The sequence below is a fragment of the Lithobates pipiens genome, unplaced genomic scaffold (genome assembly GCF_037356315.1).
Source record: "Lithobates pipiens isolate NorthernLeopardFrog02 unplaced genomic scaffold, aLitPip1_a1.2 Scaffold_8, whole genome shotgun sequence".
Taxonomy (NCBI): domain Eukaryota; kingdom Metazoa; phylum Chordata; class Amphibia; order Anura; family Ranidae; genus Lithobates; species Lithobates pipiens.
The window spans coordinates 308,523,855-308,550,238 of record NW_027507903.1 but is presented as its reverse complement, the minus strand read 5'-3'; the positions used below and the strand labels follow the sequence as shown (position 1 = coordinate 308,550,238).

The window sequence follows — 26,384 nt, the reverse complement described above, 5'->3', positions numbered from 1 at the left end:
ATTCCTGAAATGAAAAGAAGATTCCCAGCCACGAAAATTCTTTTCTGTAGCAACATGAGGTGAAATTGAAGGCTCGGTTGGCCAAATTTTCGAAATCAATGGTGGCACCAATGGATCACAAAATGCACAAATTTTCTCATTTTCAACAGAAAATTATTTTGAACTTCGACCATGTATGGCAAGCCTAAGGCTGAATTCTCACTGCCTTGCGATAAAATGGTGGAAAAGTGGATGCAGGATTCCATCCATTTTATGTGTGTTTTAAATTGAGTTGGTCTGCGTTTTAGCTCATTTGTAAAATGCAGGTCAACACATAAAAATTCTCACATTGTAGTGTGAACAGAACACATAAAAAAGGTGTTTTTTATGTGTCCCGTTCACACTACAATGTGTTGCATTGCATTTTAATGCAATGCAGATCAAAACGTGCATAAAATGGATGGAAATGTACATCCATTTTTCCTGCATTTTATTGCAAGTCAGTATAAATTCAGCATTAGGCCCTTTAACACGTACGTTGTCCAGTCAGTTTTTACATCCATCAGCTAGAGTCTTTAGCCACCAGAACAATTTTTTTCATGCAAAAACACAGTTTCTTCATTTACATCTACGTTTCTAACAGAAGACAAATAGGGCTTTGATCCATTCCAAAAAACGGATGTTGAAGGAGCAGATGAAAACAGGTATAAATGGATGATCATCCGTTTACATTTGTTCTTTCATAGAGATTCACTGATGTCCATTTTTCATCCATCAATGGATGGATGAAAAATGGACTGTCTGCATGTGTGAAAGGGGCCTACCGGTAAGTATCATCAACCTATGCCTCAGTACTTGTGATAGCGTTTCCCAGCAAGTGTGTTCCTGTAATGTCTGCTTCTGGACTGACCTCTGGCTATGTTTACTGAATTACTCTTTTGTCTGCTGCCGTTTCTGACTCTTGGCTGTGTTTACAAGAATACTCTCTTGTCTGCTGCCAGTCTTGACTCTCAGCTATGTATTCTAGTTATGCTCTCTGCAACCTCTGCTTCTGACATCTCTATCTACCACCATACTTCCCAAATAGAGGTGTGTGCACCCTGAAGCTCAAACACAATGTGATAATTCTCCCACTCTACAAGACTCTGGTCCAGCCGCACCTGGAGTATGCTGTCCAGTTCTGGGCACCAGTCCTCAGGAAAGATGTACTGGAAATGGAACAAAGTACAAAGTACAAAGAAGGGCAACAAAGCTAATAAAGGGTCTGGAGGACATTACTTATGAAGAAAGGTTGTAAGCACTGAACTTATTCTCTCTGGAGAAGAGATGCTTGAGAGGGGATATGATTTCAATTTACACATACCATACTGGTGACCCCACGATAGGGATAAAACTTTTTCACGGAAGGGAGTTTAACAAGACACGTGGCCACTCATTAAAATGAAAAGAAAAGAGGTTTAACTACGTAGAGGGTTCTTTACTGTAAGAGCGGCAAGGATGCGGAATTCCCTTCCACAGGTAATGGTCTCTCTGCAGGGCATTGATAGTTTAAAAAAATGATTGAATAAACACATTATGAAGCTTTATTGCCCAAACTTTAGTAATGCTCCAATGAAATAGAGGATATGAGTTGCCTCTAATAATCTGCTTCCTATTTTTGATGCTCTGTACCTTCATTTGATGAACCGACCAGCACCCCTCTGAAAGATTCTGTGGGTTATTGATATTAAAAGTCCCAGGCCTCACCGCCTACCTTGACTCCTGCAATCTGCCCAGTGTCAATTCTGGAAAGTGTTCTTGACGGATAAGCACCGCTGGGTGGCGCTCCCTTGCTCTCTCCCACTGACAGTCCATGATTGCTGCAGAAGGCTGATCCCAGTTTCCTCTGCCCATTTTTCCATCTACTTCCTCCTCTGCATGGTTCGGTACATCCCAGGCTGGGACGCCTGGTTTTCTCCTCCAGATTACATAGCGACTGTGTGGGTTATCCAGCACTGAGGTCTCTGAACCCTCAGGCCTTCAAACCCGCTCCTGCTATCCAGCACTGGGGTCTCTGAACCACCAGGCCTTCAAGCCTGCTCCCACTGTACACTACATCTTTCCTGCTTCAGCTCCTACTCCTCCCCATAAACATATATTTATACAGTACTAGGGATGAGCTTGGTGTTCAAGTCGAACGCATGTTCGACTTGAACACCGCCTGAACGTTATGGGCCATTCGCGCCAAACTCGTGTGGCGCTCATGGCCCACAATGCACTGCGCCATCGCAGTGCATTGCTTGCTCATGATTGGCCAAGCATGCACTGTGACCCCGCATGCTTGGCCAATCACTGTGCCGGCAGCGAGGAGAGCCATAATTGGCCACAGGCAGGATGCCTGTGGCCAATTATAGCTCAGGGGGTTTATTACACGCCCCACACGATATAAGGCCGCCAGCGCGGTGGCCTTGTGTAGTGTGTTCTGGCGTGCAGGGAGAAAAGGATAGGCAGGGACAGTGTGTTTTTTTCTCAGGCATCTGCAGGAGTTAAAGTGGGTGTTGTGTGCCTCCAGCACAGTATACACCTGTAGCTACCCTTTTTTGTGGTGTTCTCTAATACAGGCATCCGCAGGAGTTAGTGGGTGTTGTGTGCCTCCAGCACAGTATACACCTGTATCTACCCTTTTTTGCTGGTGTTCTCTAATACAGGCATCCGCAGGAGTTAGTGGGTGTTGTGTGCCTGCAGCACAGTATACACCTGTATCTACCCTTTTTTGGTGGTGTTCTCTAATACAGGCATCTGCAGGAGCTAAAGTGGGTGTTGTGTGCCTCCAGCACAGTATACACCTGTATCTACCCTTTATTGCTGGTGTTCCCGAATACAGGCATCTGCAGGAGTTAAAGTGGGTGTTGTGTGCTTCCAGCACAGTATACACCTGTATCTACCCTTTATTGCTGGTGTTCTCTAATACAGGCATCTGCAGGAGTTAAAGTGGGTGTTGTGTGCCTCCAGCACAGTATACACCTGTATCTACCCTTTATTGCTGGTGTTCTCTAATACAGGCATCTGCAACACCAACACCTTAGGCCCCTATTTCTGCAGAGCATATAGGGCCGGCCCCTACTTTCAAACATCCAACTTCCAACCTATCCTACTTGCAAACGGAAGTAGACAACAGGAAGTGAGATGAAAAAAGACAGACAGCAAAAAAAATTATACAGGGGTGATAACCCTTCCCTATGTTTTCCAAAAAGCTTAAAAATAGATTTTTTGACTGGAGCTACACTTTAAAAATGTACCAGTTCAAAATTACAAACAGATTCTACTTAACAACAAACCTACACAGTCCCTGTCTTGTTTGCACCGCCTGTATACTGCTGTTCTGAGTATATAGGGCTCGGGGGCCCCACGCCTTTCCTTTTTTTAATTTGGGTACGGGGCTCCCCTTACTATCAGTACAAGACCCAAAGGGGCTGGTAATGGGCAGGGGGGGGGGGGCTACCCATGCCATTTTTCTCAATGATTTTCATCTGTATTGCCGGAACCAGATATTACATTAAAACCACAAGCAGTTTTAAATGACTTTTTTTCCATTAAATGTAATTTTGTGCAGGGACTGTTCTAAACACAGGAAACACATTCCACTTCACAGGCATACTAGAGACAACCCCCTAGGCACCATATTTAAAGGAATATTTCACTTTTTTTTCACTTTAATCACCATTAAAATCAGTGCTCCTGAAAAAACTGGCCTTTTAAAAACAAATTGGCATTGACCCATGTCCCCTGGGGCAGGAGCCGGGTCCCCAAACCCTTGCATATTAGCCATTAAAATTAGCACTTTTTATTTCGAACGTTTGAGTCCCATAGACTTCAATGGAGTTCTAAAGTTCGCACTATTTTTTGGTCCGTTCAAAAGTTCTGGTGCGAACCGAACCGGGGGGGGGGGGGGGGGGGTTCGGCTCATCACTATACAGTACTATGCAAATGTTTTAGGTAGGTGTGGAGAAATGCTGTAAAGTAAGAATGCTTTGAAAAATATTTATTTTGATCAATTTGCAAAATGCAAAGTGAGTGAAAAGAAAAATCTAAATCGGATCAATATTTGGTGTGACTACATTTGGCTTCAAACCAGCTTTAATTCTTCTAGGTACACTTGCACACAGTTTTTGAAGGAACTCGGCAGGTAGGTTGTTCCAAACATCTTGGAAAATGAACAACAGATCTCCGTGGAGGCATGCTTCCTCAAATCCTTCTGTGTCTTCCTGTAATACCAGACGATGCTAAAATCAGGGCTCTGTTGGGGCCTAACTATCACTTCTAGGACTCCTTGTTCTTGTTTACACTAAAGATAGTTCCTAATGACATTGGCTGCATGTTTGGGGTCATTGTTCTGCTGCAGAATACATTTGGGGCCAATCACACACCTCCCTTATGGTATGGCATTATGTATATGCCTGTATTTCTCAGCATTTAGGACACCATTCATTGGGCAAAATTGAGAACCACAGATGCCATGGTAGGTCAAGTAAACTTAATACAGCAGAAGAAAGACACATCATGCTTAATGTACTTCTCTTCAACATTATAAGCTGTCCAGTAGTGCCAACAGCACAAAACTGTCAGAAATCAGTGGGACCCATGTACACCCATCCGCTGTCTGGAGAAGTCAGGCCAGAAGTCATCTTCATGGAAGAAATGCGATCAAAAAGCTTTATCTCAGACATGAAAAAAAGGCTAAGCAACTCAACTCTGCACAAAAACAAAGGAACTGGGATGCAGAAAAAAGGCGGCAAGTGCTCTGGACTGATGAGTTAAATATTTGGCAGTGAAGCATGGTGGAGGTTCCTTGCAAGTTTCGGCTGTCTTTCTGCAAATGGAGTCAGGGATTTGGTCAGGATCACTATTGACCTCAATGCTGAGAAATATAGTGGGCATAGAAAAGAATCACTCCCCTTTAAAATAATCACATTTTGATGCCTTACATGTTTAAATGAAGACAGACACAGTGTTTGTTTAATCCAGCTGTATTTACGCAGTGTAACTTTTATAACATCCAAGTGAAAGATATAACACCAACATGTCAGAAAAAAATTAAAATAAATCAAAAACAGAATCACTGAGTTGGAAAAAAGATCCCCCCCCCCCCCCAGTTAGTATTTTGTTGAACCACCTTTTGCTTTAATTACAGCCTTTAGTCTGTTGGGATATGGCTCTACTAACTTTCTAACTTTGCACATCTAGATAACTGCAGTCTTCAAGTCATTCCACAGATTTTCAATGGGGTTTAATTCTCCCTTTTCTCCTTCAACCACTGTGGGGTTATTTTTGCTATGTGCTTGTCATGTTCGAAGGTAAACCATTGACAACTTTCTGGCAGAGAGCAGCAGATTTTCCTCAAGAATTTGACGTTATTTTGCCTAATCCATTTTTCCTTCTACCCTTCTATCCTACTGCAGAGAAACACCCCCATAACAGGGTATAACCACCTATACGTTTTACTGTAGGAGTGGTGTTATTTGGATGATGAGCTGTATTGGATTTCCACCAGACATATCATTTCACTTTGAGGCCAAATAATTAAATTTTAGCCTCATCTGACCATAACACCTTTTTTCATGCGGCCTCAGAACCTTAAAGGTGCTTTTTTGCAAAGCTCAGTCGTGACTGTATGTGGCCTTCCTTGAGGAGTGGCTTTTCTTGCAATCTTCCCATACAAGCCACATTTGTGGAGAATTTGTGATATTGTTTTCATAAATTCCTTTAACTGCTTCAAAGTTGCTGTAGGCCTCTTGGTAGCCTCTCTGACCAGTTTCCTCCTGGCTCTTTCATTCAGTTTAGAGTGACGTTCTGATCTAGGAAGGGTCTGTGTTGTACCAAATAGACTAATAGACTTAAAGACTTCACTTTGTTTCTAGGCATTGCTAAAGCATTTGATTTTTTTTTGTATCCATCTTCTGACCTGTGCCCTCCAATAACTTTATCCCTGATACCTGTTGACAGAGTCTTACTACCCATAGTTGAATGTTTTCTTCAGTTGCACTACCAGGGAGTGAAATGCTCCAGGAAAACTCTTTTCATGCTGAGCTAATCAAAATATCCACAGTTGATCACAGTTGAAAGTCAAATGGCTTTGTGTGCCATTGAGAAGGTGATTAGCTACACCTGATTGAGCTTACGTGTCATTTTTAGGAGGAGGAGATCCTTTTTCCAACTCAGTGATTCTTTGAAAAAAATAAATAAAATTCTGACATGTTGTGGTTATATCTTTCACTCAATGTTATAAGTAAATACTGATGGATAAAACAAAAAAGGTGTCTGTCTTCATTTTAGGGGCTGCAAAGCTTGATTCTTTTCTATACCCACTGTACAGGCAGATACTTATCCATCATGCCATACCATCAGGAAGGAGTGTATTTGGTCCCAAATGTTTTTCTATAGCAGGACAAAGACCCCAAACATACAGCCACTATCATTAAGGACCATCTTAATGGCAAGGAAGAACAAAGAGTCCTGAAAGTAATGGTTTGGCCCCTACAAAGCACTGATCCCAACATCATTGAGTCTGTCTGGAATAGCACAAAGAGCAGAAGGATTTGAGGCAGCCTACATTGACAGAAGATATATGGTTAGTTCTCTAGGATGTTTGGAATGACCTACCTGCCGAGTTCTTACAAAACCTGTGTACAAGTATACCTAGATGCTGTTTCGAAGGCAAAGGTTGGTCACACCAAAAATTGATTTGGATTTCTATTCTGTTCATTTGCTTTCCAGTTTGTTAATTGACAAAAAATTAACTATTAACACTTCTATTTCTGAAAGCATTCTGAGTTTACAGCTCTTTTTCACATCTGCCTAAAACTTTTACACAGTACTGTATGTCTCTTGGGTATATTGGGAAATACATAACTTGATAGGTATTATACAACCTTTCTCAGAGAGATTGTTTATGGCAAGAAAGGTGATTGCTAAAATGTCAGCGTTGTCTGTGTCAACAGTGAAACAATGGATAGCAGATTTTAATGCTAACATTTAATCAAATTTTTTTTTTTACATTCATAGGGGCTGTTCAGCTAAACTTCATAAAATTTGGGACAAATTGTTGGATCATGGTTTTACATGTGTGGATATGGAGCTATAATTCCCTGGTTTCCACAGAGAGAATGGTGTTTCTACCCCTAAATCCCAGTCAGTTATATACATGCAGATGCTAACTTTGCATTTATGGTGTAGTAATAGTAGTTCATCTGCCTATATTCAGTGTGCCCATGTTGACATGGATATGTTTGCAGTAGTTTTTTTCTATTCTATTTTTTCAACCCTATAAGTTGCAGTTTGATGCTTCTTTTTATTGGCAAGAAAAAAGAGAAAAAAAAAAATCAGGCAGAGCAAAAAATTATCAAGGCACCTCATCCCAAAATGGTTAGATAAAAAGAGTAAGGGAGGACAAAACGGGATTATTGCGGTGCTAGTCACTTGTTTCTAAAAAAGACCCCAATTGGGGGGTGCAAAGACACAGATAGTATGACTTATAGTAAAAGTAGAAAAAGATTTTTATTTATTAATTAATTAAACATAATTCTTTAAAATATAAAACAAGTATTCAAGGTAGCAAATAAACCACTTTCATAATTCAGAAATAGATACCTAATTCTGAATTATCAAAGTGGTTTATTTGCTACCTTGAATACTTGTTTTGTATTTTAAAGAATTATGTTTAATTAATTAATAAATAAAAATCTTTTTCTACTTTTACTATAAGTCATACTATCTGTGTATTTTCACCCACCAATTGGGGTCTTTTTTAGAAACAAGTGACTAGCACCGCAATAATCCCGTTTTGTCCTCCCTTACTCTTTTTATCGCTTCTTTTTATTGTTAGTCATGATATATTCTTCTCTGGTTGTAAGGATAATCTGGGACAAATTCAACATCAGTGTAGTTTGTGAATAATTATTTCTATATAACTATTAGGGACAAGCTTTCTATAGATGATATATTCATTCAGACACCATTTTGACATGTATTACATGATTTGGGGTCTTTACGTATCTATGGCATTGTTCTGATACTTTTGTCTGTGCTTATACTATAGAATTATACAACCAGCATAAACTGTTTGTTTAAATCAAAGACAAGTGAACCTCATTCTCACTTGGGCAGAGCATGTTACAGCTGTGACTGCAGTGCACATCTCAGGCATGGCAGGCGGACTTCCTCGGTCATCGGTGTCTGGACTTTAGAGAATAGTTCCATCACTCTGAGGTGTTTCAAGCTCTGTGCAGCAGGTGGGGGCTGGCAGACTTGGACCTCCCGACAGTGGGTCAACAACAAACAGGACAGATTGGTCGCTGGCACAAGACACCTTAGGGCAGTGATTCTCAACCAGGGTTCCATGGAACCCTGGCGTTCCTCCAAAGGTTGCTAGGGATTCCTTCAGCATAGGGCAATTTCTGCCTCTCAGATAAATTCACACTGACACCAATGATCTTTTTAGCTATCTGTAAGGAGTTAATTCTTCCCAATGATCACAAGTGTGAGGCCCATTCTTCCCACTGACCATCACACTATTGTGTCATGAGTTGTAGATTTTTAATTTTTAGCAGAGGTTCCCCCGAGACCGGAGAGCTATTTGAAAGGTTCCTGTGTGTTGAAAAGGTTGAGAAAGGCTGCCTTAGGGTCTTCGCAGTGTATGCTTCAGTGATACTGTGGAATCAATTCAACCTGATCTCTGTCTTTCCCTCACTGAATCTCCTTCCTCCCCTGCTCCGCAGAAGTGAGATGCAGGGTGTTCTGGTACTCCTCTTTGTACCGAACTGACCCAGCAGAAAGTGATACTCAGACATAGCCAGACTCCTGCCAGATTCTCTGTGGGCACTTCCAGATCATCTGTTATAAGGAGAGAGGGACAGGGGCCACAATAGTTTACCGCTAGGTACTCCTCATTTCTCCATATCAGTAATGGTATCCCATAAAAGTTAAACATCCATCATTGTGCAACATCTATGCATAAAGTATTTATTTATCTTGACTTAAAGGTAAGTATTTACAATGTATAAAATGCAAACTCACATGTTGTGGTGCCTAGAGACCGGCACTGAGTCTGTCCAGCTATTTGTTTTAGGAATCTGTCACGCCGCTCTATTTCTATATGCGTTCCAAGCCTCCATTTGGTAGGGTCCGTGAACAGGAAGTGACGTCCGTAATTACACAGAAGCCTCTGCGCGTTTCACATACACACATGCGTCATCAGGTAAACTAGCTGGAGCAAAGCCAGGACAGCGGAGTGGTTATCCCAGATGAACCAAAGGCAAAACTCTTTCTAGGCTCTGGTGAGTGCCAATTTTAGAAGGTGGTGGTGGCACATGAATTGGTGAAAACATCCAGCATAAAGTACGCATGAAAATTTGAGAATATTTATGACAAATGAAAACGGACTTTGGAAATATTATATACTTATGCATTTTTTTATATTTGGCACCTTGTCACGTTGCACTTTACAGTGGTCTTTGGGAATAATATTGATGTCTTAAGGAGTGATAGTTTACATGTCACGTTGCACTTTACAGTAAGGTTGGTTTATAGGGCATATACACTGAGGTTGTTGTATAGGGTTTACACACCGTATTAGTGGTAATATTACACCAGAAAATGTTTGGATCAGCACACTCTCTCTTTTTTCAAATACAACGTTTCCTAAGCCTATGGTATAGGACAGTGATGGCGAACCTTGGCACTCCAGCTGTTTTGGAACTACATTTACCATGATGCTCCTGCACTCTGCAGTGGAGTGGAGCATCATGGGAAATGTAGTTTCAAAACATCTGGGGTTCCAAGGTTCGCCATCACTGGTATAGGATAATTTAAATGCAGCAGATCAAATTATAATTTATTAATATATATTATTTACTATATATTTTTTTGCGCTAGTGACACAAAAACTTTCACCTCGTAATTCAAGCTTATGGTTTAAAGGTTCCACCCTTTCCTGCTAGAGTACTTACCAGATACATGTTTCATAGGTTTGTAAGGCAGCTACCTGTTCTTCTGGTTACACGTTTATTAAATTGATTGTAGACGATCACTTTGCAAAACAACCCATTCAGATTAAAATAGAAATGAAAGGAAAAACATTTTTGTATAGATTTGATGTATAGATTTTATAAGTGATCACATTTCCTCTGTTCTCAGCTGCATAAAAGCTTTTGGGGGGGAGCAGGTTGCACTCCCAGCAGTCAGTTTTTAAAACGAAAGCAAGGTGACTAGTAGGAACACCAGGTATTTTACCTAAAGGAAATAATACAAAGAGAACAGGATACTTTCTCATACAAGCACAAAGGCTTGGACATGTGTTTACAGCATTGCCGTGTCAGCTTAAAGGTTCTGATACTGAGAAACTTGACCTGGATCTAGAGTCTGAAAGTAATCTGCTACGGTATCTGGGACCACCTAACCGTCACCTTCTTTACTGTTCTGCAATAAAAAAGACAAAAGTGACTGGTGCCCAAAGTCCCCTCCATTTTAGCCATGGACTCAACCCTGGGGTGAAATGCTCTCCCGTCCTTGCCCCTGGAGGTGCTATGCCCTTGGGGTATCAGAAGGGTACTCATTTTGTTATTGGTAGGGATATTGTATTTAGTTTCTTTTTCTTTTTGTTTAGCATGTTTATATTTTCCTTTTAATCAAACTAAATATAAAACAGCAAGTGCTATATTCCTAACCATGGACATAAATATAATAGTATTATACTGTATTTGTAATGTTATGACTTAGATGAAATTTCAGCTCACATTTTAAGAGTGACTTATGCAAATACCCAGATAAGAGTTTAAAATGTTTTCTCACAGAGATACATTGGAGGAATTTTAGGACTTTTCAAAGAAGAGCCCTACCCATGTGGTCCAGTACAAGGAAAAATATCACCTTTTTAATTAGTTATGAGGTTTAGGCTCGCTGCTACTGGTCAGGGAGAAGTCTGCAGATTTGAAATTCGTGGTCCTGGAGAATTTATGTGCAGATTCTCTTTTAACCACTTGCTCTTTTAAAGTAGGATTTTGTTTCAGAAGTTTTAATTTCTTTAGTGTTTTTGTTTTTTCCTTTTATGTCAATGGGGTCTTTTTTTTAAAGTTTAGAGTGCTTAAAGCGAAACATTCACTTTTTACTGACTAGAACAGTGTGCACCTAAACCACATTACATTATATCACTCACTTCACCCACATTATCACTAAAGATAACAAAAGATAGGCTAGGCATCCACCAGTTAGGCCCTTTTATCCCTGATTAAAACTGTTTAGATACTGGCTAATTTTTTTCACTGCAGTATCTTAACTCTTGCATTCAAGCACCAGTCCAAGCTCTTTGTCGCTGGTAAATTTGGGCCTAGCCCTGATTATTAAAAATTGTCCCACTGCTGGTCAATTTTACACTGCTGTATAATCTGTAGTCTCTTATTTCCCAGAACAGTACAGAGCAGTTATTCATTGCTGTGATGCACAATCATCACCTTAGTATATGAAAAATATCTAGAATGCATATGTGGAAGGGCTTTTCAGGTGTATACAAAAGTAAACTAGTATCCACACCAGTGATGTAAGTAACTCAGTTAACCACCTTCAGACCGGACCATTTTGCTGGTAAATGACCAGAGGTCTTTTTACAATTTGGCACTGCGCTGCTTTAACTGGTAATTGCGCGGTCATGCAATGTTGTACCCAAACAAAATTTGCGTCCTTTTCTTCCCACAAATAGAGCTTTCTTTTGATGGTATTTGATTGCCTCTGCGATTTTTATTTTTTGCGATATAAACGTAAAAAGACCGCAAATTTTGAAAAAAAATGATATTTTCTACTTTTTGTTATTAGAAAAATCCAATAAACTCAATTTTAGTCATACATTTAGGCCAAAATGTATTCAGCCACATGTCTTTGGTAAAAAAAAAGTCAATAATTGTATATTTATTGGTTTGCGCAAAAGTTGTCACATCTACAAACTAAGGTACGTTTTCTGGAATTTACGCAGCTTTTAGTTTACGACTGCCTATCTCATTTCTTGAGGTGCTAAAATGGCAGGGCAGTACAAAACCCCCCCAAATGACCCCATTTTGGAAAGTAGACACCCTGAGGAAATTGATAAGTGGCATGTTGAGCCCATTGAATATTTTATTTTTTTGCCTCAAGCGATTGAATAATGACAAAAAAAATTTTTTTTTTTTTTTTTACACAAAGTTGTCACTAAATGATATATTGCTCACACATGCTATGGGCATATGTGAAATGACACCCCAAAATAAATTCTGCTGCTTCTCCTGAGTACGGGGATACCACATATGTGGGACTTTTTGGGAGCCTAGCCGCGTACGGGGCCCCGAAAGCCAAGAACCGCCTTCAGGTTTTCTAAGGGCGTAAATATTTGACTTCACTCCTCACTACCTATTACAGTTTTGAAGGCCATAAAATGCCAAGATGGCACAAAACCCCCACAAATGACCCCATTTTAGAAAGTAGACACCCCAAGCTATTTGCTGAGAGGCATGTTGAGTCCATGGAATATTTTATATTTTGCCACAAGTTGCGGGAAAATTACAAACTTTTTTTTTTTTTTTTTTTTCACAAAGTTGTCACTAAATGATATATTGCTCACGCATTCCATGGGCATATGTGAAATGACACCCCAAAATAAATTCTGCTGCTTCTCCTGAGTACGGGGATACCACATATGTGGGACTTTTTGGGAGCCTAGCCGCGTACGGGGCCCCGAAAACCAAGCACCGCCTTCAGGCTTTCTAAGGGCGTTACAGTTTTGAAGGCCATAAAATGCCAAGATGGCACAAACCCCCCCCAAATGACCCCATTTTGGAAAGTAGACACCCCTAAATTTAGGGGTACACTAGTGAGACTAGGTAATAAATGGCGGGTGCCCTGAAACTATAAAAAAAATAACTAACCAATCAGCGTCACCTGTAACAGTTATATGGTGATCACTGGTGAAAGGGTTAACTAGGGGGCAATCAGGGGGCTTTATGCGGTAGTATATGGGGGTCCCTGGCGCTATAAAAAGCTGCGGCGAACCTAAATACCTACCTGCCTAACTAGCGTCACCTGTGACACTAATACAGCGATCAGAAAAACGATCGCTTATTAGGCTGGGTTCACACTGGAGCGATGCGGGAACGCCACGAATGCGCGGCGGGTTCCCGCATCGCATGCCTCCCGGCGGCAGTTCACACTGCCCTATGCGAACTGCTGGGAGTGTCAGTGAAATGTTACTGACACCCCCAGATCAGTTCGCATATCGCAGTGCGATCTGCAAACTCGGATCGCATGGTGTGAACACCCATGCGATCCGATTCTGCTGCGGGCCAAAAAAAGGGTCCCGTGCGAATTTGCGGCGGGTGCGGCGGGTGTGGCGGGTGCGGCGAATGGCTGAACTCGAATCGCACAGAGATCGGATGTGATTTGCACTGCAGTGCGGTGCGAATCACATTCGTTCTCATAAACCGCTGCAATGTGAACCCTGCCTTAGTGACACTGGCGACGGGGGGTGATCACGGGGTTAAACCTTTATTGGGGGGGTTAGGGGGGCACATTAGAACTAAAGGGGGCTAACCCTAACTGCCCTAACAGTTATTACAGTCACAAATGACACCAATGCAAAAAAAAAAAAAAAAAAGCAATTTGTGTCACTGTGACTGGGGGGGGCAGGGGTAATTGGGGGGTGATCGGGGGGTAAAGGGGGGGTGTGAGTGTGCCTGGCATGTTCTACTGTGTAGTGTAGTGCTTGTGCAACTCACCGATGCTCTCTCCTCGGTGCCGGAACGAAAACTACCGACACGGAGGAGAGAATACATCACTTCCTCTCCTGTGTTTACATTACAGGAGAGGAAGTGATGTCACCGGACAATTTCATTCGCCGGGAGCGATCGCGAGGGGGTGGCCATGAATGAATGGCCGTCCCCTCGTCCGGGATCGCTCCCGAACGAATACCGACCGCCGCAGGCACCGGGCGGGGGCCCGATCGGGCCCCCGACCCGCGGGAGGCAAGGGACGTACATGTAAGCCCTTATGCCTGCCCGTGCCATTCTGCCGACGTACATCGGCGTGCGGCGGTCGGCAAGTGGTTAAAATAAACAGAGTTACTTAACGCAGTTACTTTAGAGGGTAACAAATAATCTAACTGATTACTCTTCCCCTCATGGTAACTCAATTCCCATTACTTGTGCAGCGTTACCGCAATTACATCTACCGCCCGGGAGGCCGACTGTGGCCACGCTGCCTGGCCGTTCGTTCCGCCGCGGGGAGGGGGGCTTTCACCCGCTGAGCTGAGAAGAGGCTGAGGCTCAGAGAGACTGTTTGGACCGCCCCATCCCACCCGCCTATCCAGAGAGAGAGAATATAGGGATGCGGGGTGGACACTGAAAAATGAAGTCAGCTGACCAGCTGACACCAATCGATTGAAGGGGAGTGTCTCTCTCTCTCCCCATGAGGAAAGGCATCCCTGGAGGTATTCAAGTAAATGACTGTCTGACGATTCGAATTGCAGTGCAATTGATCCATCCCAAGTCCTCCACCACCTCTGCTTCTTACTGATCCCATCCCTACCCACCCACCATCAGAGGTGATGGGGGGATAGGGTAGGGATGAGATCAGTGGGGGTGGGGGATGGTATCAGTAAGAGGCAGAGGTGGTGGGGGAAGAGAATAGCACCACCACCGCTGCCACCCCCCAAGTACCACCGCTGCCTGCCACCTCCCCCCCACCCCCAAGTACACCACCGCTGCCACCCCCCCAAGTACCACCGCTGCCCCCCTCAAAAACTGTACACCACCACCACTGCCACCCCCCCCACGTACCACCGCTGGCACCCCTCAAGTACCACCGCTGCCACCCCTGTCACAGTTACTTTGCTGAGTAACTAATTACTTTTTCAATGTAGTAACCAAGTTACTAACTCAGTTACTTTTTGGGAGAAGTAATTTGTAACTTAACTAATTACTTTTTTAAAGTAAGATGACCAACACTGATCCACACCCACTAATAATTGGGGCATTCAAGTCATAGGCAGCACAGTGGTGTAGTGGTTAGCACTTTCACCTAGCAGCAATAGGGTTGCTGGTTCAAATCCCGACCACGACACTATCTGCCTGGAGTTTGCATGTTCTCCCTGTGCCTGCGTGGGTTTCCTCCGGGTACTCCGGTTTCCTCCCACACTCCAAAGACATGCTGGTAGGTTAATTAGACCCTGTCCAAAAAATTGGCCATAGTATGTGTATGTCAATGTTGTAAGTGTGTCGGGACTCTACAGGTTAAAGGACCACACAAATAGCTGCAGATGAACACCGGTGGCAAGAAAAAGCGCCCTGAGGCGATTCAGTTCGTATAGGTAGCGCTATACAAGTCATTCATTCATTCATTCATTCATTCATTCATACTGGGACTTTTCATTTTACAGGTATAATCTTTTATTATATAAACTCAAAAGAACAGGTTTTATTTGAACGCCCCTCATAGTACATAAAATCATCCAAGTTGATTGTACAGAGCTTTCAAAACAGATCATAAAACTTGATTAGGCTGACAAAAAGTACCAAACCTTCATATATACTGTATATATATATATATATATATATATATATATATATTTTTTTTTTTGTGATATCCTACAGTTAGCCATTACAGACAATATCATCTAATCCAGCTATGCAAATTTCACATTCTTCAGGCTCTATCATTGCACATCTGCTGATAATTAAGCGATTTAGGCTGACCATACACAGCTCAAATTTTGGATGATTCATGCTGATTTGACCGAAGTTCGAGCCCTGTCAACACCACCAGAGTCAATTTGAGTCGGTAGAAAATTGTTGGCTGAACAGTGACTGGATTCTATGAGATGCATTCTGTATTTGGATTTAGTGCTGCATTGTATCCTTCCTTTATGAATTTGCCAAGTCTGGCTACCTAGTCTTTCAAATCAATACTTAGAAAATGTTAAAGCTGAACTCAGGGAAAGTAAAAATTCTTCCTTGTAGTGGGGCTGCCCTTGTACTGCAAAGGTTACATGGCCATTTATGTCTAAGGAATTGTGAAAAGCAGTTTCACTTACCTGATTCTCTGCACCCTCGGGCTCCTCTGCACTGCAAGACTGGTCCCCACAGCCTCTTCTCCCCTATTGTCATGATCACTTAGTGCCCCTATTCTTCATTCAGGCACCCAGGTGTTGGCTGTTGCTTTTCCCCTGTCTGTGTTCACCTGCAAGGTGATTGATCTGATCAGTCACCTGATATAAGCAAACTGAACACTCTATTCCTTGCTTGTGATAGAGAGACAGTTAACTGCATTTTTCCTGTTCAAGCCTCCCATTTGTCTGCCTTGCTTTGCTGTTGGATGACCCAGAATCAGATTTGGACTATTCCCTGATCTAAACCTGCCTTATTACCTGGACTATCTTAGAACCACGCTATCTGTCTGCTAAACTGCAAGTAGTCTGTTGTTTGCTCTGCTTGCGTCTGCCCTAGTGTGGTGGCCAGGCACTATAGCATTTTGTATAAGTCCTGGGGACAACCTAGTACCAGTAGGCCTGCTTGTCTTAAGGGAAAAGGGGCTGCTATAGGTAAAGCACACAATAGCTAGCTATAGTGTCTGACCACCTGCATTGAAGTAGACGTGACATTCATGACATCTACACTCCAACATTCAGATACTCTCCAGTGTCTTCAAGACTTATGCAGAAGCCTAGCCCTACATTGGCCATGAGGATGCAGAGGAATGGTCCTCTGTTGGAGCATAGGGCAGTGCCATCTACTAGGGTAGCTGAGGATTGCAAAGGTAAAACTCACAATGCAGCCCCACTGCAAGGGAAAAATTTTACTCTTCCTAGAGTTGGGCTTTAGGTTTTGTTGTGTGTCTTTAGAATTATGGCACTTTTCCCAGTGCATCTGTGCAATATATGCACATTTTATTTTATTTTTTTAAAGCTGGGAGTGCAAAAAATATACATTTATCTGGGGGGGGCGTGGCGACCGAGCGCTAAGATGGACGCTTGAGCTGAGAGCTCCGTTCGACCACCGGAGAGAACAACTCTATAACGACTCCATTGGTGACATATTTCCACATAAACCTATCCATAACGTAGGGTAGACACCCTCGCTTCTACAGAAGATGCCAAAAAATAGAAAGAGTCAGCAACCGCCGCGGAAACTTCCGAATCTTTTCAAGGCGCACGGAATCTCACAAAATGGCACCGGTTCGTGCGTGACTGAAAATCAAGAGCAGGCCTCGCAACAATCTCACCTCAGAACGACTTCCCTCAGCGATTCCTCCTCAGGAACGAATAACCCCACGACTAGAAGCCCAGCCAAACAAAGGCAACGGATATCTTCTCCTGAGGTAAACCGAGCGGACATGGAGGTAAGCGGATCCGCTCCCATAGGCCACGCTATACATCCACCGGCATCCGACCTGATTGCGGCCTACCCCACATCCGATCGTCCGGTCTCAGATACGGTCCTTAAGGAGATGCTTATGTCACTCAAAGCCTCCATACAAGCTGACCTCACTGTAGAAATCACTAACTGCCATAGAGAAGTATTGGCATTAGGTAATAGAGTGGACCAAATGGAACGTAACATAGGGGAATGCACAACTTCTTTCAATACTTTAGTAGAGGCCCACAAATCCCATGATGAAGAAATAACATGGCTAAAGAGTAAAGTAGCAGACCTTGAGGACCGCTCTAGGAGGTGCAATATTAAAATCAGAGGTATTCCTGAAGCCATACCTCCAAACCAATTATTACAGTATGTACACACGCTATTTTCCACCATTATCCCCACATTATCTCCTCAGGATCTGACCATTGACAGGATTCACAGAATCCCCAAGCCAGCATTTCTACCTGAAGGTACCCCTCGGGATGTTTTGCTCAAGATGCATTACTATCATATCAAGGAACAAATTATGACTGCGTTTCGTACTCGAGGCAACAACATATCTCAATATGCTGAATTGATCCTCCTCCCTGATCTATCAAGACATACTCTGCAATTGCGCCGAAACTTAGCAACCATCACTAAGGCCTTACGCAACCATAATATACCACATAAATGGCGTTATCCAGCGAAATTGTCCATCTCACATGATGGTACCACGCACACAGTTACTACTTTAGCTGAAGGTATCGCACTCCTGCGTCAATGGGGCATACTTCCACAACAAAACCCTCTGGAACCACCTACAACACAACTACGCTCTATTCCGGATGAGTGGCAAGTAGTTTCACACAGAAGAGCCCCCAGAAATGTCACTGATGGCAGTAAATAATCACACACCGTTGACAAATATGTTCTCTCCCTGGGCACAAGGATCTCTTCATCTTTCCTTGTTCTTACCCCTGACATTTGTCATTTTTGCAGCTTTGTTTGCATATGGATCGCTTATATGATTCTATTTTTATTGTTCTATATGTTATTGTTTATTTTTGTGGTTACACCCTTTGTTCCATTAGCACTGGACCTACACGTGATGGACTCTTCATCCCCTGTTCTACTACATCTCTAAATACCATAGCGGCATCTCTTCTGTCAATCGCCTGGAGCTCAGATGACTCTAATAATTCTCGAAGGATTCTGTGAGTACACTTACACATCTTTTTTTTTCTTACCTGAAAAATGACCATTACCTTTGTTTCCATTAATGCCAAAGGCCTCAACCACCCTGTGAAACGCTACTCGCTGTGGACAGAAGCTCAGAAATTAAAAGCGGATATTTTATGTGTACAAGAAACTCATTTTCAACAGGACAACCATCCTAAATGTACACATAAAAACTACCCACATATATTCCTGGCAAATAACCCGAATAAAAAAAGCGGAGGTGTCCTTCTTGCCATCCGTGACACGGTCTCCTTCCATCTCAAGAAATCCATCACAGCCGACAATGGTCGCTATATTATTCTTCAGGGTGATATTAATTCTAAACGGTACACCATTGTATCTTTATATGCTCCAAACACCCGACAGATTCGGTTTTTAAATAGACTACTCCGTAAGATACAACCTATCCAATACGGCAGTCTCATTCTTTGTGGCGATTTTAACCTCATTGTTGACCCACAACTTGACACTTCTAATGCTAAACGCAACAACAATAACTGCCTAAATACGATCCTGCACTCTGAAAAACTATACGACGTCTGGTGATGCACACATGGCAACGAGAAAGACTTTACCTTCTTCTCCCATGTACATGGGTCTTATTCCAGAATAGACTTTTTTTTGTCGGATCAATGGACCTTACAAAATGTTTCATCCTCTGAGATACATGATATTACGTGGTCTGACCATTCTGCCATATCACTTTCTATTCATGAGAAGGGTGTCTCTCCCTCTCCACCCATCTGGCGCTGCAGTGTTAGATTACTACAGGACCCCGATACCAAAGAACTGATTTCTAAAAACCTTAAAACATATTTTCAACAAAATGAACATTCAGTAGAGAGTCCCTTCACACTCTGGAACGCCCACAAAGCGTTTATTAGAGGCGTCCTTATCCAGCTAGGAGCTAGAGCTAAAAAAAAGTATACTGCAACCATAGACTCCATTACTTCCGATATCCACAATTTAGAAACCCTCAACAAAGCATCTCCCTCTCACCAGCGGACTACCCAAATAACCTCTCTTAGAGAAAAATTGAGAGATCACTTGGCCCAAAACTATGATTTCTACCTTAGACGTTTGAAGTTACGTACCTATGCCTGTGCGAACAGAGCAGGTAAATACCTTGCCAATAGGATTAGAGCAATACGCACCAAAACTAGGATTTCCCATCTGATACATCCTACATCCCTTCATAAAGTAATCAATCCTCAAGAAATCGCAAACCAATTTGCACAATATTATAGTGAGCTTTACAATCTTAACACCGACCCCCACACTCCTCAACCCACTGTTCCCAAAATACAGCATTTTCTCAAAGATTTAGATCTCCCTAAACTCTCCGAATCACAGCTTGAATTGCTGAATTCACCGTTCACAAATCATGAAATAACATCAGTCATTACTTCACTCCCTCATGGGAAATCCCCAGGTCCTGATGGACTAAATAATGAATATTTTAAAACCTTTTCCACTATTCTTTCCACATATCTCCAAAAGATGTTCACACAGGCAGCACACTCAGCATCCTTTCCAAATGAAATGTTAAAAGCATACGTGACCACTATACCCAAACCTGGTAAAGATCCCACTACCCCTAGTAATTTTAGACCTATTTCTCTCCTGAACACAGATATAAAGATCTACGCCAAACTTATCGCCCTTAGACTATCAGAGTTTATGCCTTCTTTAATTAAAAGTGACCAGATGGGCTTCATCAGGGGGAGACAAACTTCTGATGCTACAAGACGTATTATTGACATTGTTCATTATGCTAATTTAACTAAAACTCCTTCTCTGCTGCTCTCCATAGACGCAGAGAAGGCGTTTGATAGGGTGGAGTGGTGTTATATGAAGGAAGTTCTACAAAAATTTGGCTTTCAAGGTTTTATCTCTAACGCAATGTTGGCTTTATATTCCAATCCCTCCGCCCAAGTCTTAACAGCTGGAATGCTTTCTACACCTTTCCCTATTTCTAATGGCACTCGTCAGGGGTGTCCATTATCTCCAACCATTTTTAATCTTATGATAGAGCCTCTGGCGGAGGCCATTACATCCCAGGCCGATATAGCTGGACACGTGTTTGGATCTCGTAACCACGTTATTAACCTGTTTGCCGATGACGTTGTACTGATGCTGACGAACCCGACCAGATCTCTCCCCTTAGTCCATGAAACTTTAAAAAACTTTGGTGAGATTTCGTACTATAAAGTTAACTTCGCCAAATCATTGATTCTAGATTTAGGAATTGACAAACGTACCAAACTCCAACTTCAAACCACTCTTCCATATGTATGGAAAGAAGATGGCATACCCTACTTAGGTATAACAATTACTAATTCCACGAAAACTCTAGTCTCCGTCAATATTAAGTCATTGCTTCTAAAGATAGATGAAACGCTCAAATGTATAGCCAAGACCGAATTATCCTGGATGGGCAGATTGGCAGCATGTAAAATGTTAGTTCTCCCTCTCATATTGTATATGTTCAGATCCATACCTATACCTATCCCAACCCATTTCCTTAAAACCTTGTCTACTACTCTGTGGAAATTCATATGGAATGGTAAAAAAGCTCGCTGCTCTCCTAGCAACCTGATTCCGCATAACCGAGTAGGTGGAGTAGGACTGATAGAAGTTTCTGATTATTTATGGGCATCTAGACTGGACCAACTCCAACACTGGTTCAAAACTATAGATTCACCACCTTGGGTGGAGCTGGAAAGGCATATGGCCCCAATACCAGATCTAGTGGCATTACTCGCGAGTGATGTCTGGAAACCCTGGGCTCTCCATTCCATGGCTCCCACCCTTATAGCCTCCCTACAAGCATGGAGGTTCTTCATACATCATACCCATAACTCTCAAAATGCTGTGGAATACAAATTTCCGCTTAGCCTGCTCGAGCATAAAATCCCTACGCTGTCCCTAAAACAGTTCCCCAACCATGGTATACATACCATACAAGACCTATTGTCTAATGGTACAGCTCTTTCCAGCACACAGATTATGGTTCAATACAATCTCTCCAATAAGTACCAGTCTACATGTATCCAAGTGGCACATTTTCTAAAACGTAACCCTCCCCCTATTATAACAATGCCATCCAGTGCGTGGAACTTCTTAACTCGAGAACGCCCCACCAGGAAAGGCATTTCACTTTTTTACTCCCTTCTACATGCTAAACAATCTTTTGTGAAAACAAAACCGATTGATAAATGGGAGACGGATTTAGGGAAATCATTTATAGATGATCAGTGGACAACCACATTTCGAGAAATCCAAAAAGCCTCCCGTTCTATTAATCATTGGGCAATGACTATTAGAATAATTAATAGGTGGCAATACACACCGTGTAGACTGGCAACATTTTTTCCATCTGCCCAAAATACATGTTGGAGAAATTGTGGACAGCTAGGACATCTACTGCACATGTTTTGGGAGTGTCCCAACTTGGTTAGTTACTGGAATCAAGTATTCCAACTTATAACATAGCTCACGGGTATTGTCACTCGACCCAATCCATCCCTAGGAATTTTACATATGGGTATTGACCAATTTCCGCATGATATGCGGATTGTTATTTCCAACATCCTTCTTTCTGCTAGATCCATGATATTACAACATTGGAAAACTGCCATGACGGTAAACATCTCTGACCTGATTAGAAGAGTGAACCAACACCACACTATAGAGCGTGCTCTTGCCATAAATGCATTGAAGTGCGATCTATTTGATAAGCAATGGAAAATTTGGACCAACAAATATAAGAATTCTGTGAACTAGATCTTAACCCTGATAAGATGTTTTCTGTGTAGTAACCAGTATTTGCATTACTGTTTTTGTAACCACCTACTTACCCATTTCTTTTTCACCCTTTCTTTCCCTTTCCCCTCTTCCCTCCCTCTATTACATTGACTGTTAATTACAATTGTAATATCAACATGTCCTGTACCACTCACCTTTGTATATCCTTTATAAACTAATAAAAATTTATTGAAAGAAAAAAAAAAATATACATTTATCTGCTGGAAAGCAGCATGCTTCTAACATTCTGTTTGAGCTGAGAACACAGTGGGGCTGATTTACAAAGCATTTGCGCCATGAGTTGCGGCGCACGCCGACGCACAACGGACGTTTTCGTATTCACAAAGCATTTGCACCTGTAACACAGCGCAATTCCCCATTTACTATGAGCATATCGGCAAAGGGGCGGCCGCATTCTTCAATTCAGAATTAAAAGAAGCTGGAAGTGCCAATATTATGGGGGTGATGTGGGGTGATGTGAGGAAGTATAGACATGACTGTCCAAGTAACAAATATGCCCAAAATAGAACGGAAAATTGACTTTCTCTGAGCAAGCTTGCTGCGCCTGCAAATGCACTTGGAACTGTGCTAGGTCAATTGATGCACTGCGCATGCGCAAGCGGCATTTGCGCCCGTTCAAGTGCTTCCGGCAAAATCTTAGTAAATGTCAAGCCATGTAGATTCATTTGCATAAGTTGAACAGGCGCACCTTTCAACTTGACTTTTTTTTTTTTGCGCTGGTTCACTTCTATGGGTTTTTTTTAAGGCTGGGTTCACACCGCTGCGGGGGGAGAACCGGATGTGATTCGCACAGCAAATCACATCCGATCTCCGTAGCGCTGCGAGTTCAGCCATACAGATAGTATGGCTGAACTCGCAGCGGTCCCGCAGCAAACTCGCACGGGACCCTTTTTTGGGTCCGCAACGGAATCGGATCGCATGGGGGTTCACACCATGCGATCCGATTCCTGTGCGAGTCGGCAGATCGCACTGCGATATGCCGACGGATCTGGGGGTGTCATTAACATAACATTGACACCCCCAGCCGTCCGCATAGGGCAGTGTGAACTGCCGGCGGGAGGTATGCGATGCGGGAAAACGCCGCGGATTCGCGGCGTTCCCGCATCGCAGCAATGTGAACCTAGCCTAAAGGCTATTTGCACACAGGTCATGTTAGCATTAAGAAAAAAAATGAAGAAAAAAAATGAAGAAAAAAAATGTGTGGGGGTGCCCAAAATTCCATACCAGGCCCTTCAGATTTGGTATGGATATTAAGGGGAAACCCACACCAAAAAATAAAAAATAAAATGGCGTGGGGGTCCCCCTCAAAACATACACAAATCTGGAAACACACAAGCCTCTGGCCCCTCCCTGTAAACAAACAGCCCCCCTCCCTTTACTTCACAGCCCCTACTTGTAGCTTCTTACCTGGTCCCAGCTTGTTTTCCAAAGCTGACATGTTTCTGAGAAGCAAAGTACAGGCAGATCACTGTCACACAATGGGTGCACATGCACATAGTAGCCAGAGGTAGCAGTAAAGAGCTTGATGTCTGAGTCAATGACATGAGAACAGCAGAAACTGTGAGATCATTTCTATACTGCACAGCATGGATCCCCTTCACCCGTCCTGCCTTCTTCTGGTCCAGGCGGGCCCCAGGGCCCCTTACAGTGTAACGGCTGTACCGCCCTGCCTCTATGTTGCAACATTGGTGTGATGCTGCAGCTGTCCCCACTCGCTCTAAGACCAAGCACTGACTAATCACATGACTGTTGATCACTCAGTTCTCGGTCAGCTTTGAGCGGAGGGTCACCGCTCTCTACTGTGCCACTCCAAGACTCAATGAAGCTGGAGCGGAAGTGGGTGTAGCGCACGGCTGAGAGCCAGGATGAGCTGTCAATCAGGCATCTGGATGGATCCCAACAATATGGTAGACTCTTTCCAGAGTCTGAAGCCTGCTGTCAGCTGATTCTGGATCACAAATATGTAAGTACACCTCTGTTACCCACAAGAGAATGGCCAAAAAATCTTTGGCGATACTTCTCTTTTAGCTGCAGCTTAAAAATGTCAGGTCACAGGCTGCCTCTGCTGCTTGGCAGGGCTGTGCAAGACTGTATGACCACAAATACAAATCCTTTGACAGTTTAAAAAGTGTGTATTTCAATTGTATATTTATCTGTTTGCTAAATGTTCCCAAGGTTTCCCACAAAACAGTTCCTGTTTAAGTCTGCAACGGCTATATGCTAAGTAACAGGAATATTCTTATCAGCATATCAGAGCATTTATCTTAAGCCCATTAAGACATCAATCAAACCAATAAAAACATTACATGAAATGCTTTTACCTTTTGGCATGCATGTCCTCCTCTAATATTTAGTCGGACTCAAACAGGATGAAAATATGTAAAATAAGTATGAAGACCGTATATCTCACCAATATCATACACCAGGCATGCAGAAAACTTGCGTCTGTGCAGAAATGTTACAGCTGAACTGATATACTTCTGTCATTCAGGTATAATCTAAAGAGGAGGAAGGTGTGGCACAGATATCTGATGCAAGTCACTTCTGGTATGCTGCGTTCTTAACAATGACAGTTTCTTCTCTTTCTAATAATTGCAAAATTCATTCCAGAGCTTCCCCTTTTTGCTGTGATATATTAAACCACAAATGAAAGCAGCAAAGATTTAATCTTACAAACAACCTTTTAAATAATTCTGTTTAGTAAAATAGAATTTGAGGTATGCCATTTTTTGCATACTGTATTATGTTTATGATGGTTAGTTAATTATTCTCATGATTATTTATTTATTCCTTACTGTGGACCTATGTTTGATGTCCCTATGCCTGAATTGCCATATCCTTCCATTGAGTTTTTCATTTGTATAGCAGGAAAAGTGAGACTCCTTTATAGTTTATAGTTGTAAATTGAGTAATGAGCAGGGGCGGACTGACCATTGGGCCATTCGGGCACTGCCCAAAGGCCCCGAGCCACTAGGGGACCCCATCAGGCTTGCCAGCCTTGGTAAAACCAGGGACAGTATGTAAAAATCTGGGGGGTTTTTACGTCTGTCTTTGAAATGTCCCTTACCAACATCCTTTTGGTCTAAAAATCCCAAGATTATAGCTGCCCCACCTCTCCAGTACCTTCTCAGCCAATAAAAACATGTCTGTGTATACTGTGTGTACATGTCTGTGTATACTGTGTGATTGTATACTGTGTGTGTGTGTATACTGTGTGGCCCCATAATCTTGGATTGCCTGAGGGCCCCATAATATCCTATTGCCAGGGGGCCCCATGAGCTGTCAGTCCACCCCTGGTAATGAGTAGTTGCCCAGGAGACTTTGAAATATGGAGAGAAAGAAAAACAATACAAGATCCAAGATTGTTGTTACAGCTTTGTCCATGATTTTTCTGTTTAAAAGCGTGCATTTAAAAAAAATGATGTATTCATTATTATAGAGCTGCATAAATTATAGTATTTTACATCTTTCTATAGATCTTCTTTAAAGCCTCACTACCAGTCCACATAAAGAAAATGATCCTTGTATCTGATGTGTGCATGTTCCAGTGAGCCTGCAAACACTGCTAGGCTTGAATGCATGTCTAGGGGTTTTCCTCACACAAAGACAGCCTGTGCCCTTAAGCCTCACAATCTGACCTTGAAGATGGGGAGGCCCACATCCTAGATTGTGATAGAGAAAGGGGGGGAGCAGTCAGGAGGGCACTCTCAGGGGAGAGGGCTCTGTACTGTTATGCCCCGTACACGCAATCGGGCTTCCCGACAACAAAACCGTGGATTTTTGTTTGAAGGTTGTTGGCTCCAACTTGTCTTGCATACACACGGTCACACAAACGTTGGCCAACAATTATGACCGTAGTGACGTACAAAACATATGTGATATATCCATTACGAACGCTTGTTTTACAAGACCGAGGGCTTCCGGCTCGTACTTGATTCCGAGCATGCG

General features: G+C 42.5%; 1 protein-coding gene across 2 annotated transcripts in view; it reads right to left on the bottom strand.

The window, feature by feature from the left end:
• LOC143963145 (uncharacterized) overlaps window positions 1–24,966 on the bottom strand; it is a 29,942-nt gene extending 4,976 nt beyond the window's left edge. The window contains exon 1 of one of the 2 annotated variants that reach the window (XM_077472709.1): window positions 24,847–24,966. The gene's annotated coding sequence lies outside the window, so the exon portion shown is untranslated. Of the gene's footprint in view, window positions 1–24,757 lie in introns of both variants that reach the window. The other variant, XM_077472710.1, reaches the window with a different exon arrangement.
• Window positions 24,967–26,384: the final 1,418 nt, after the last annotated feature.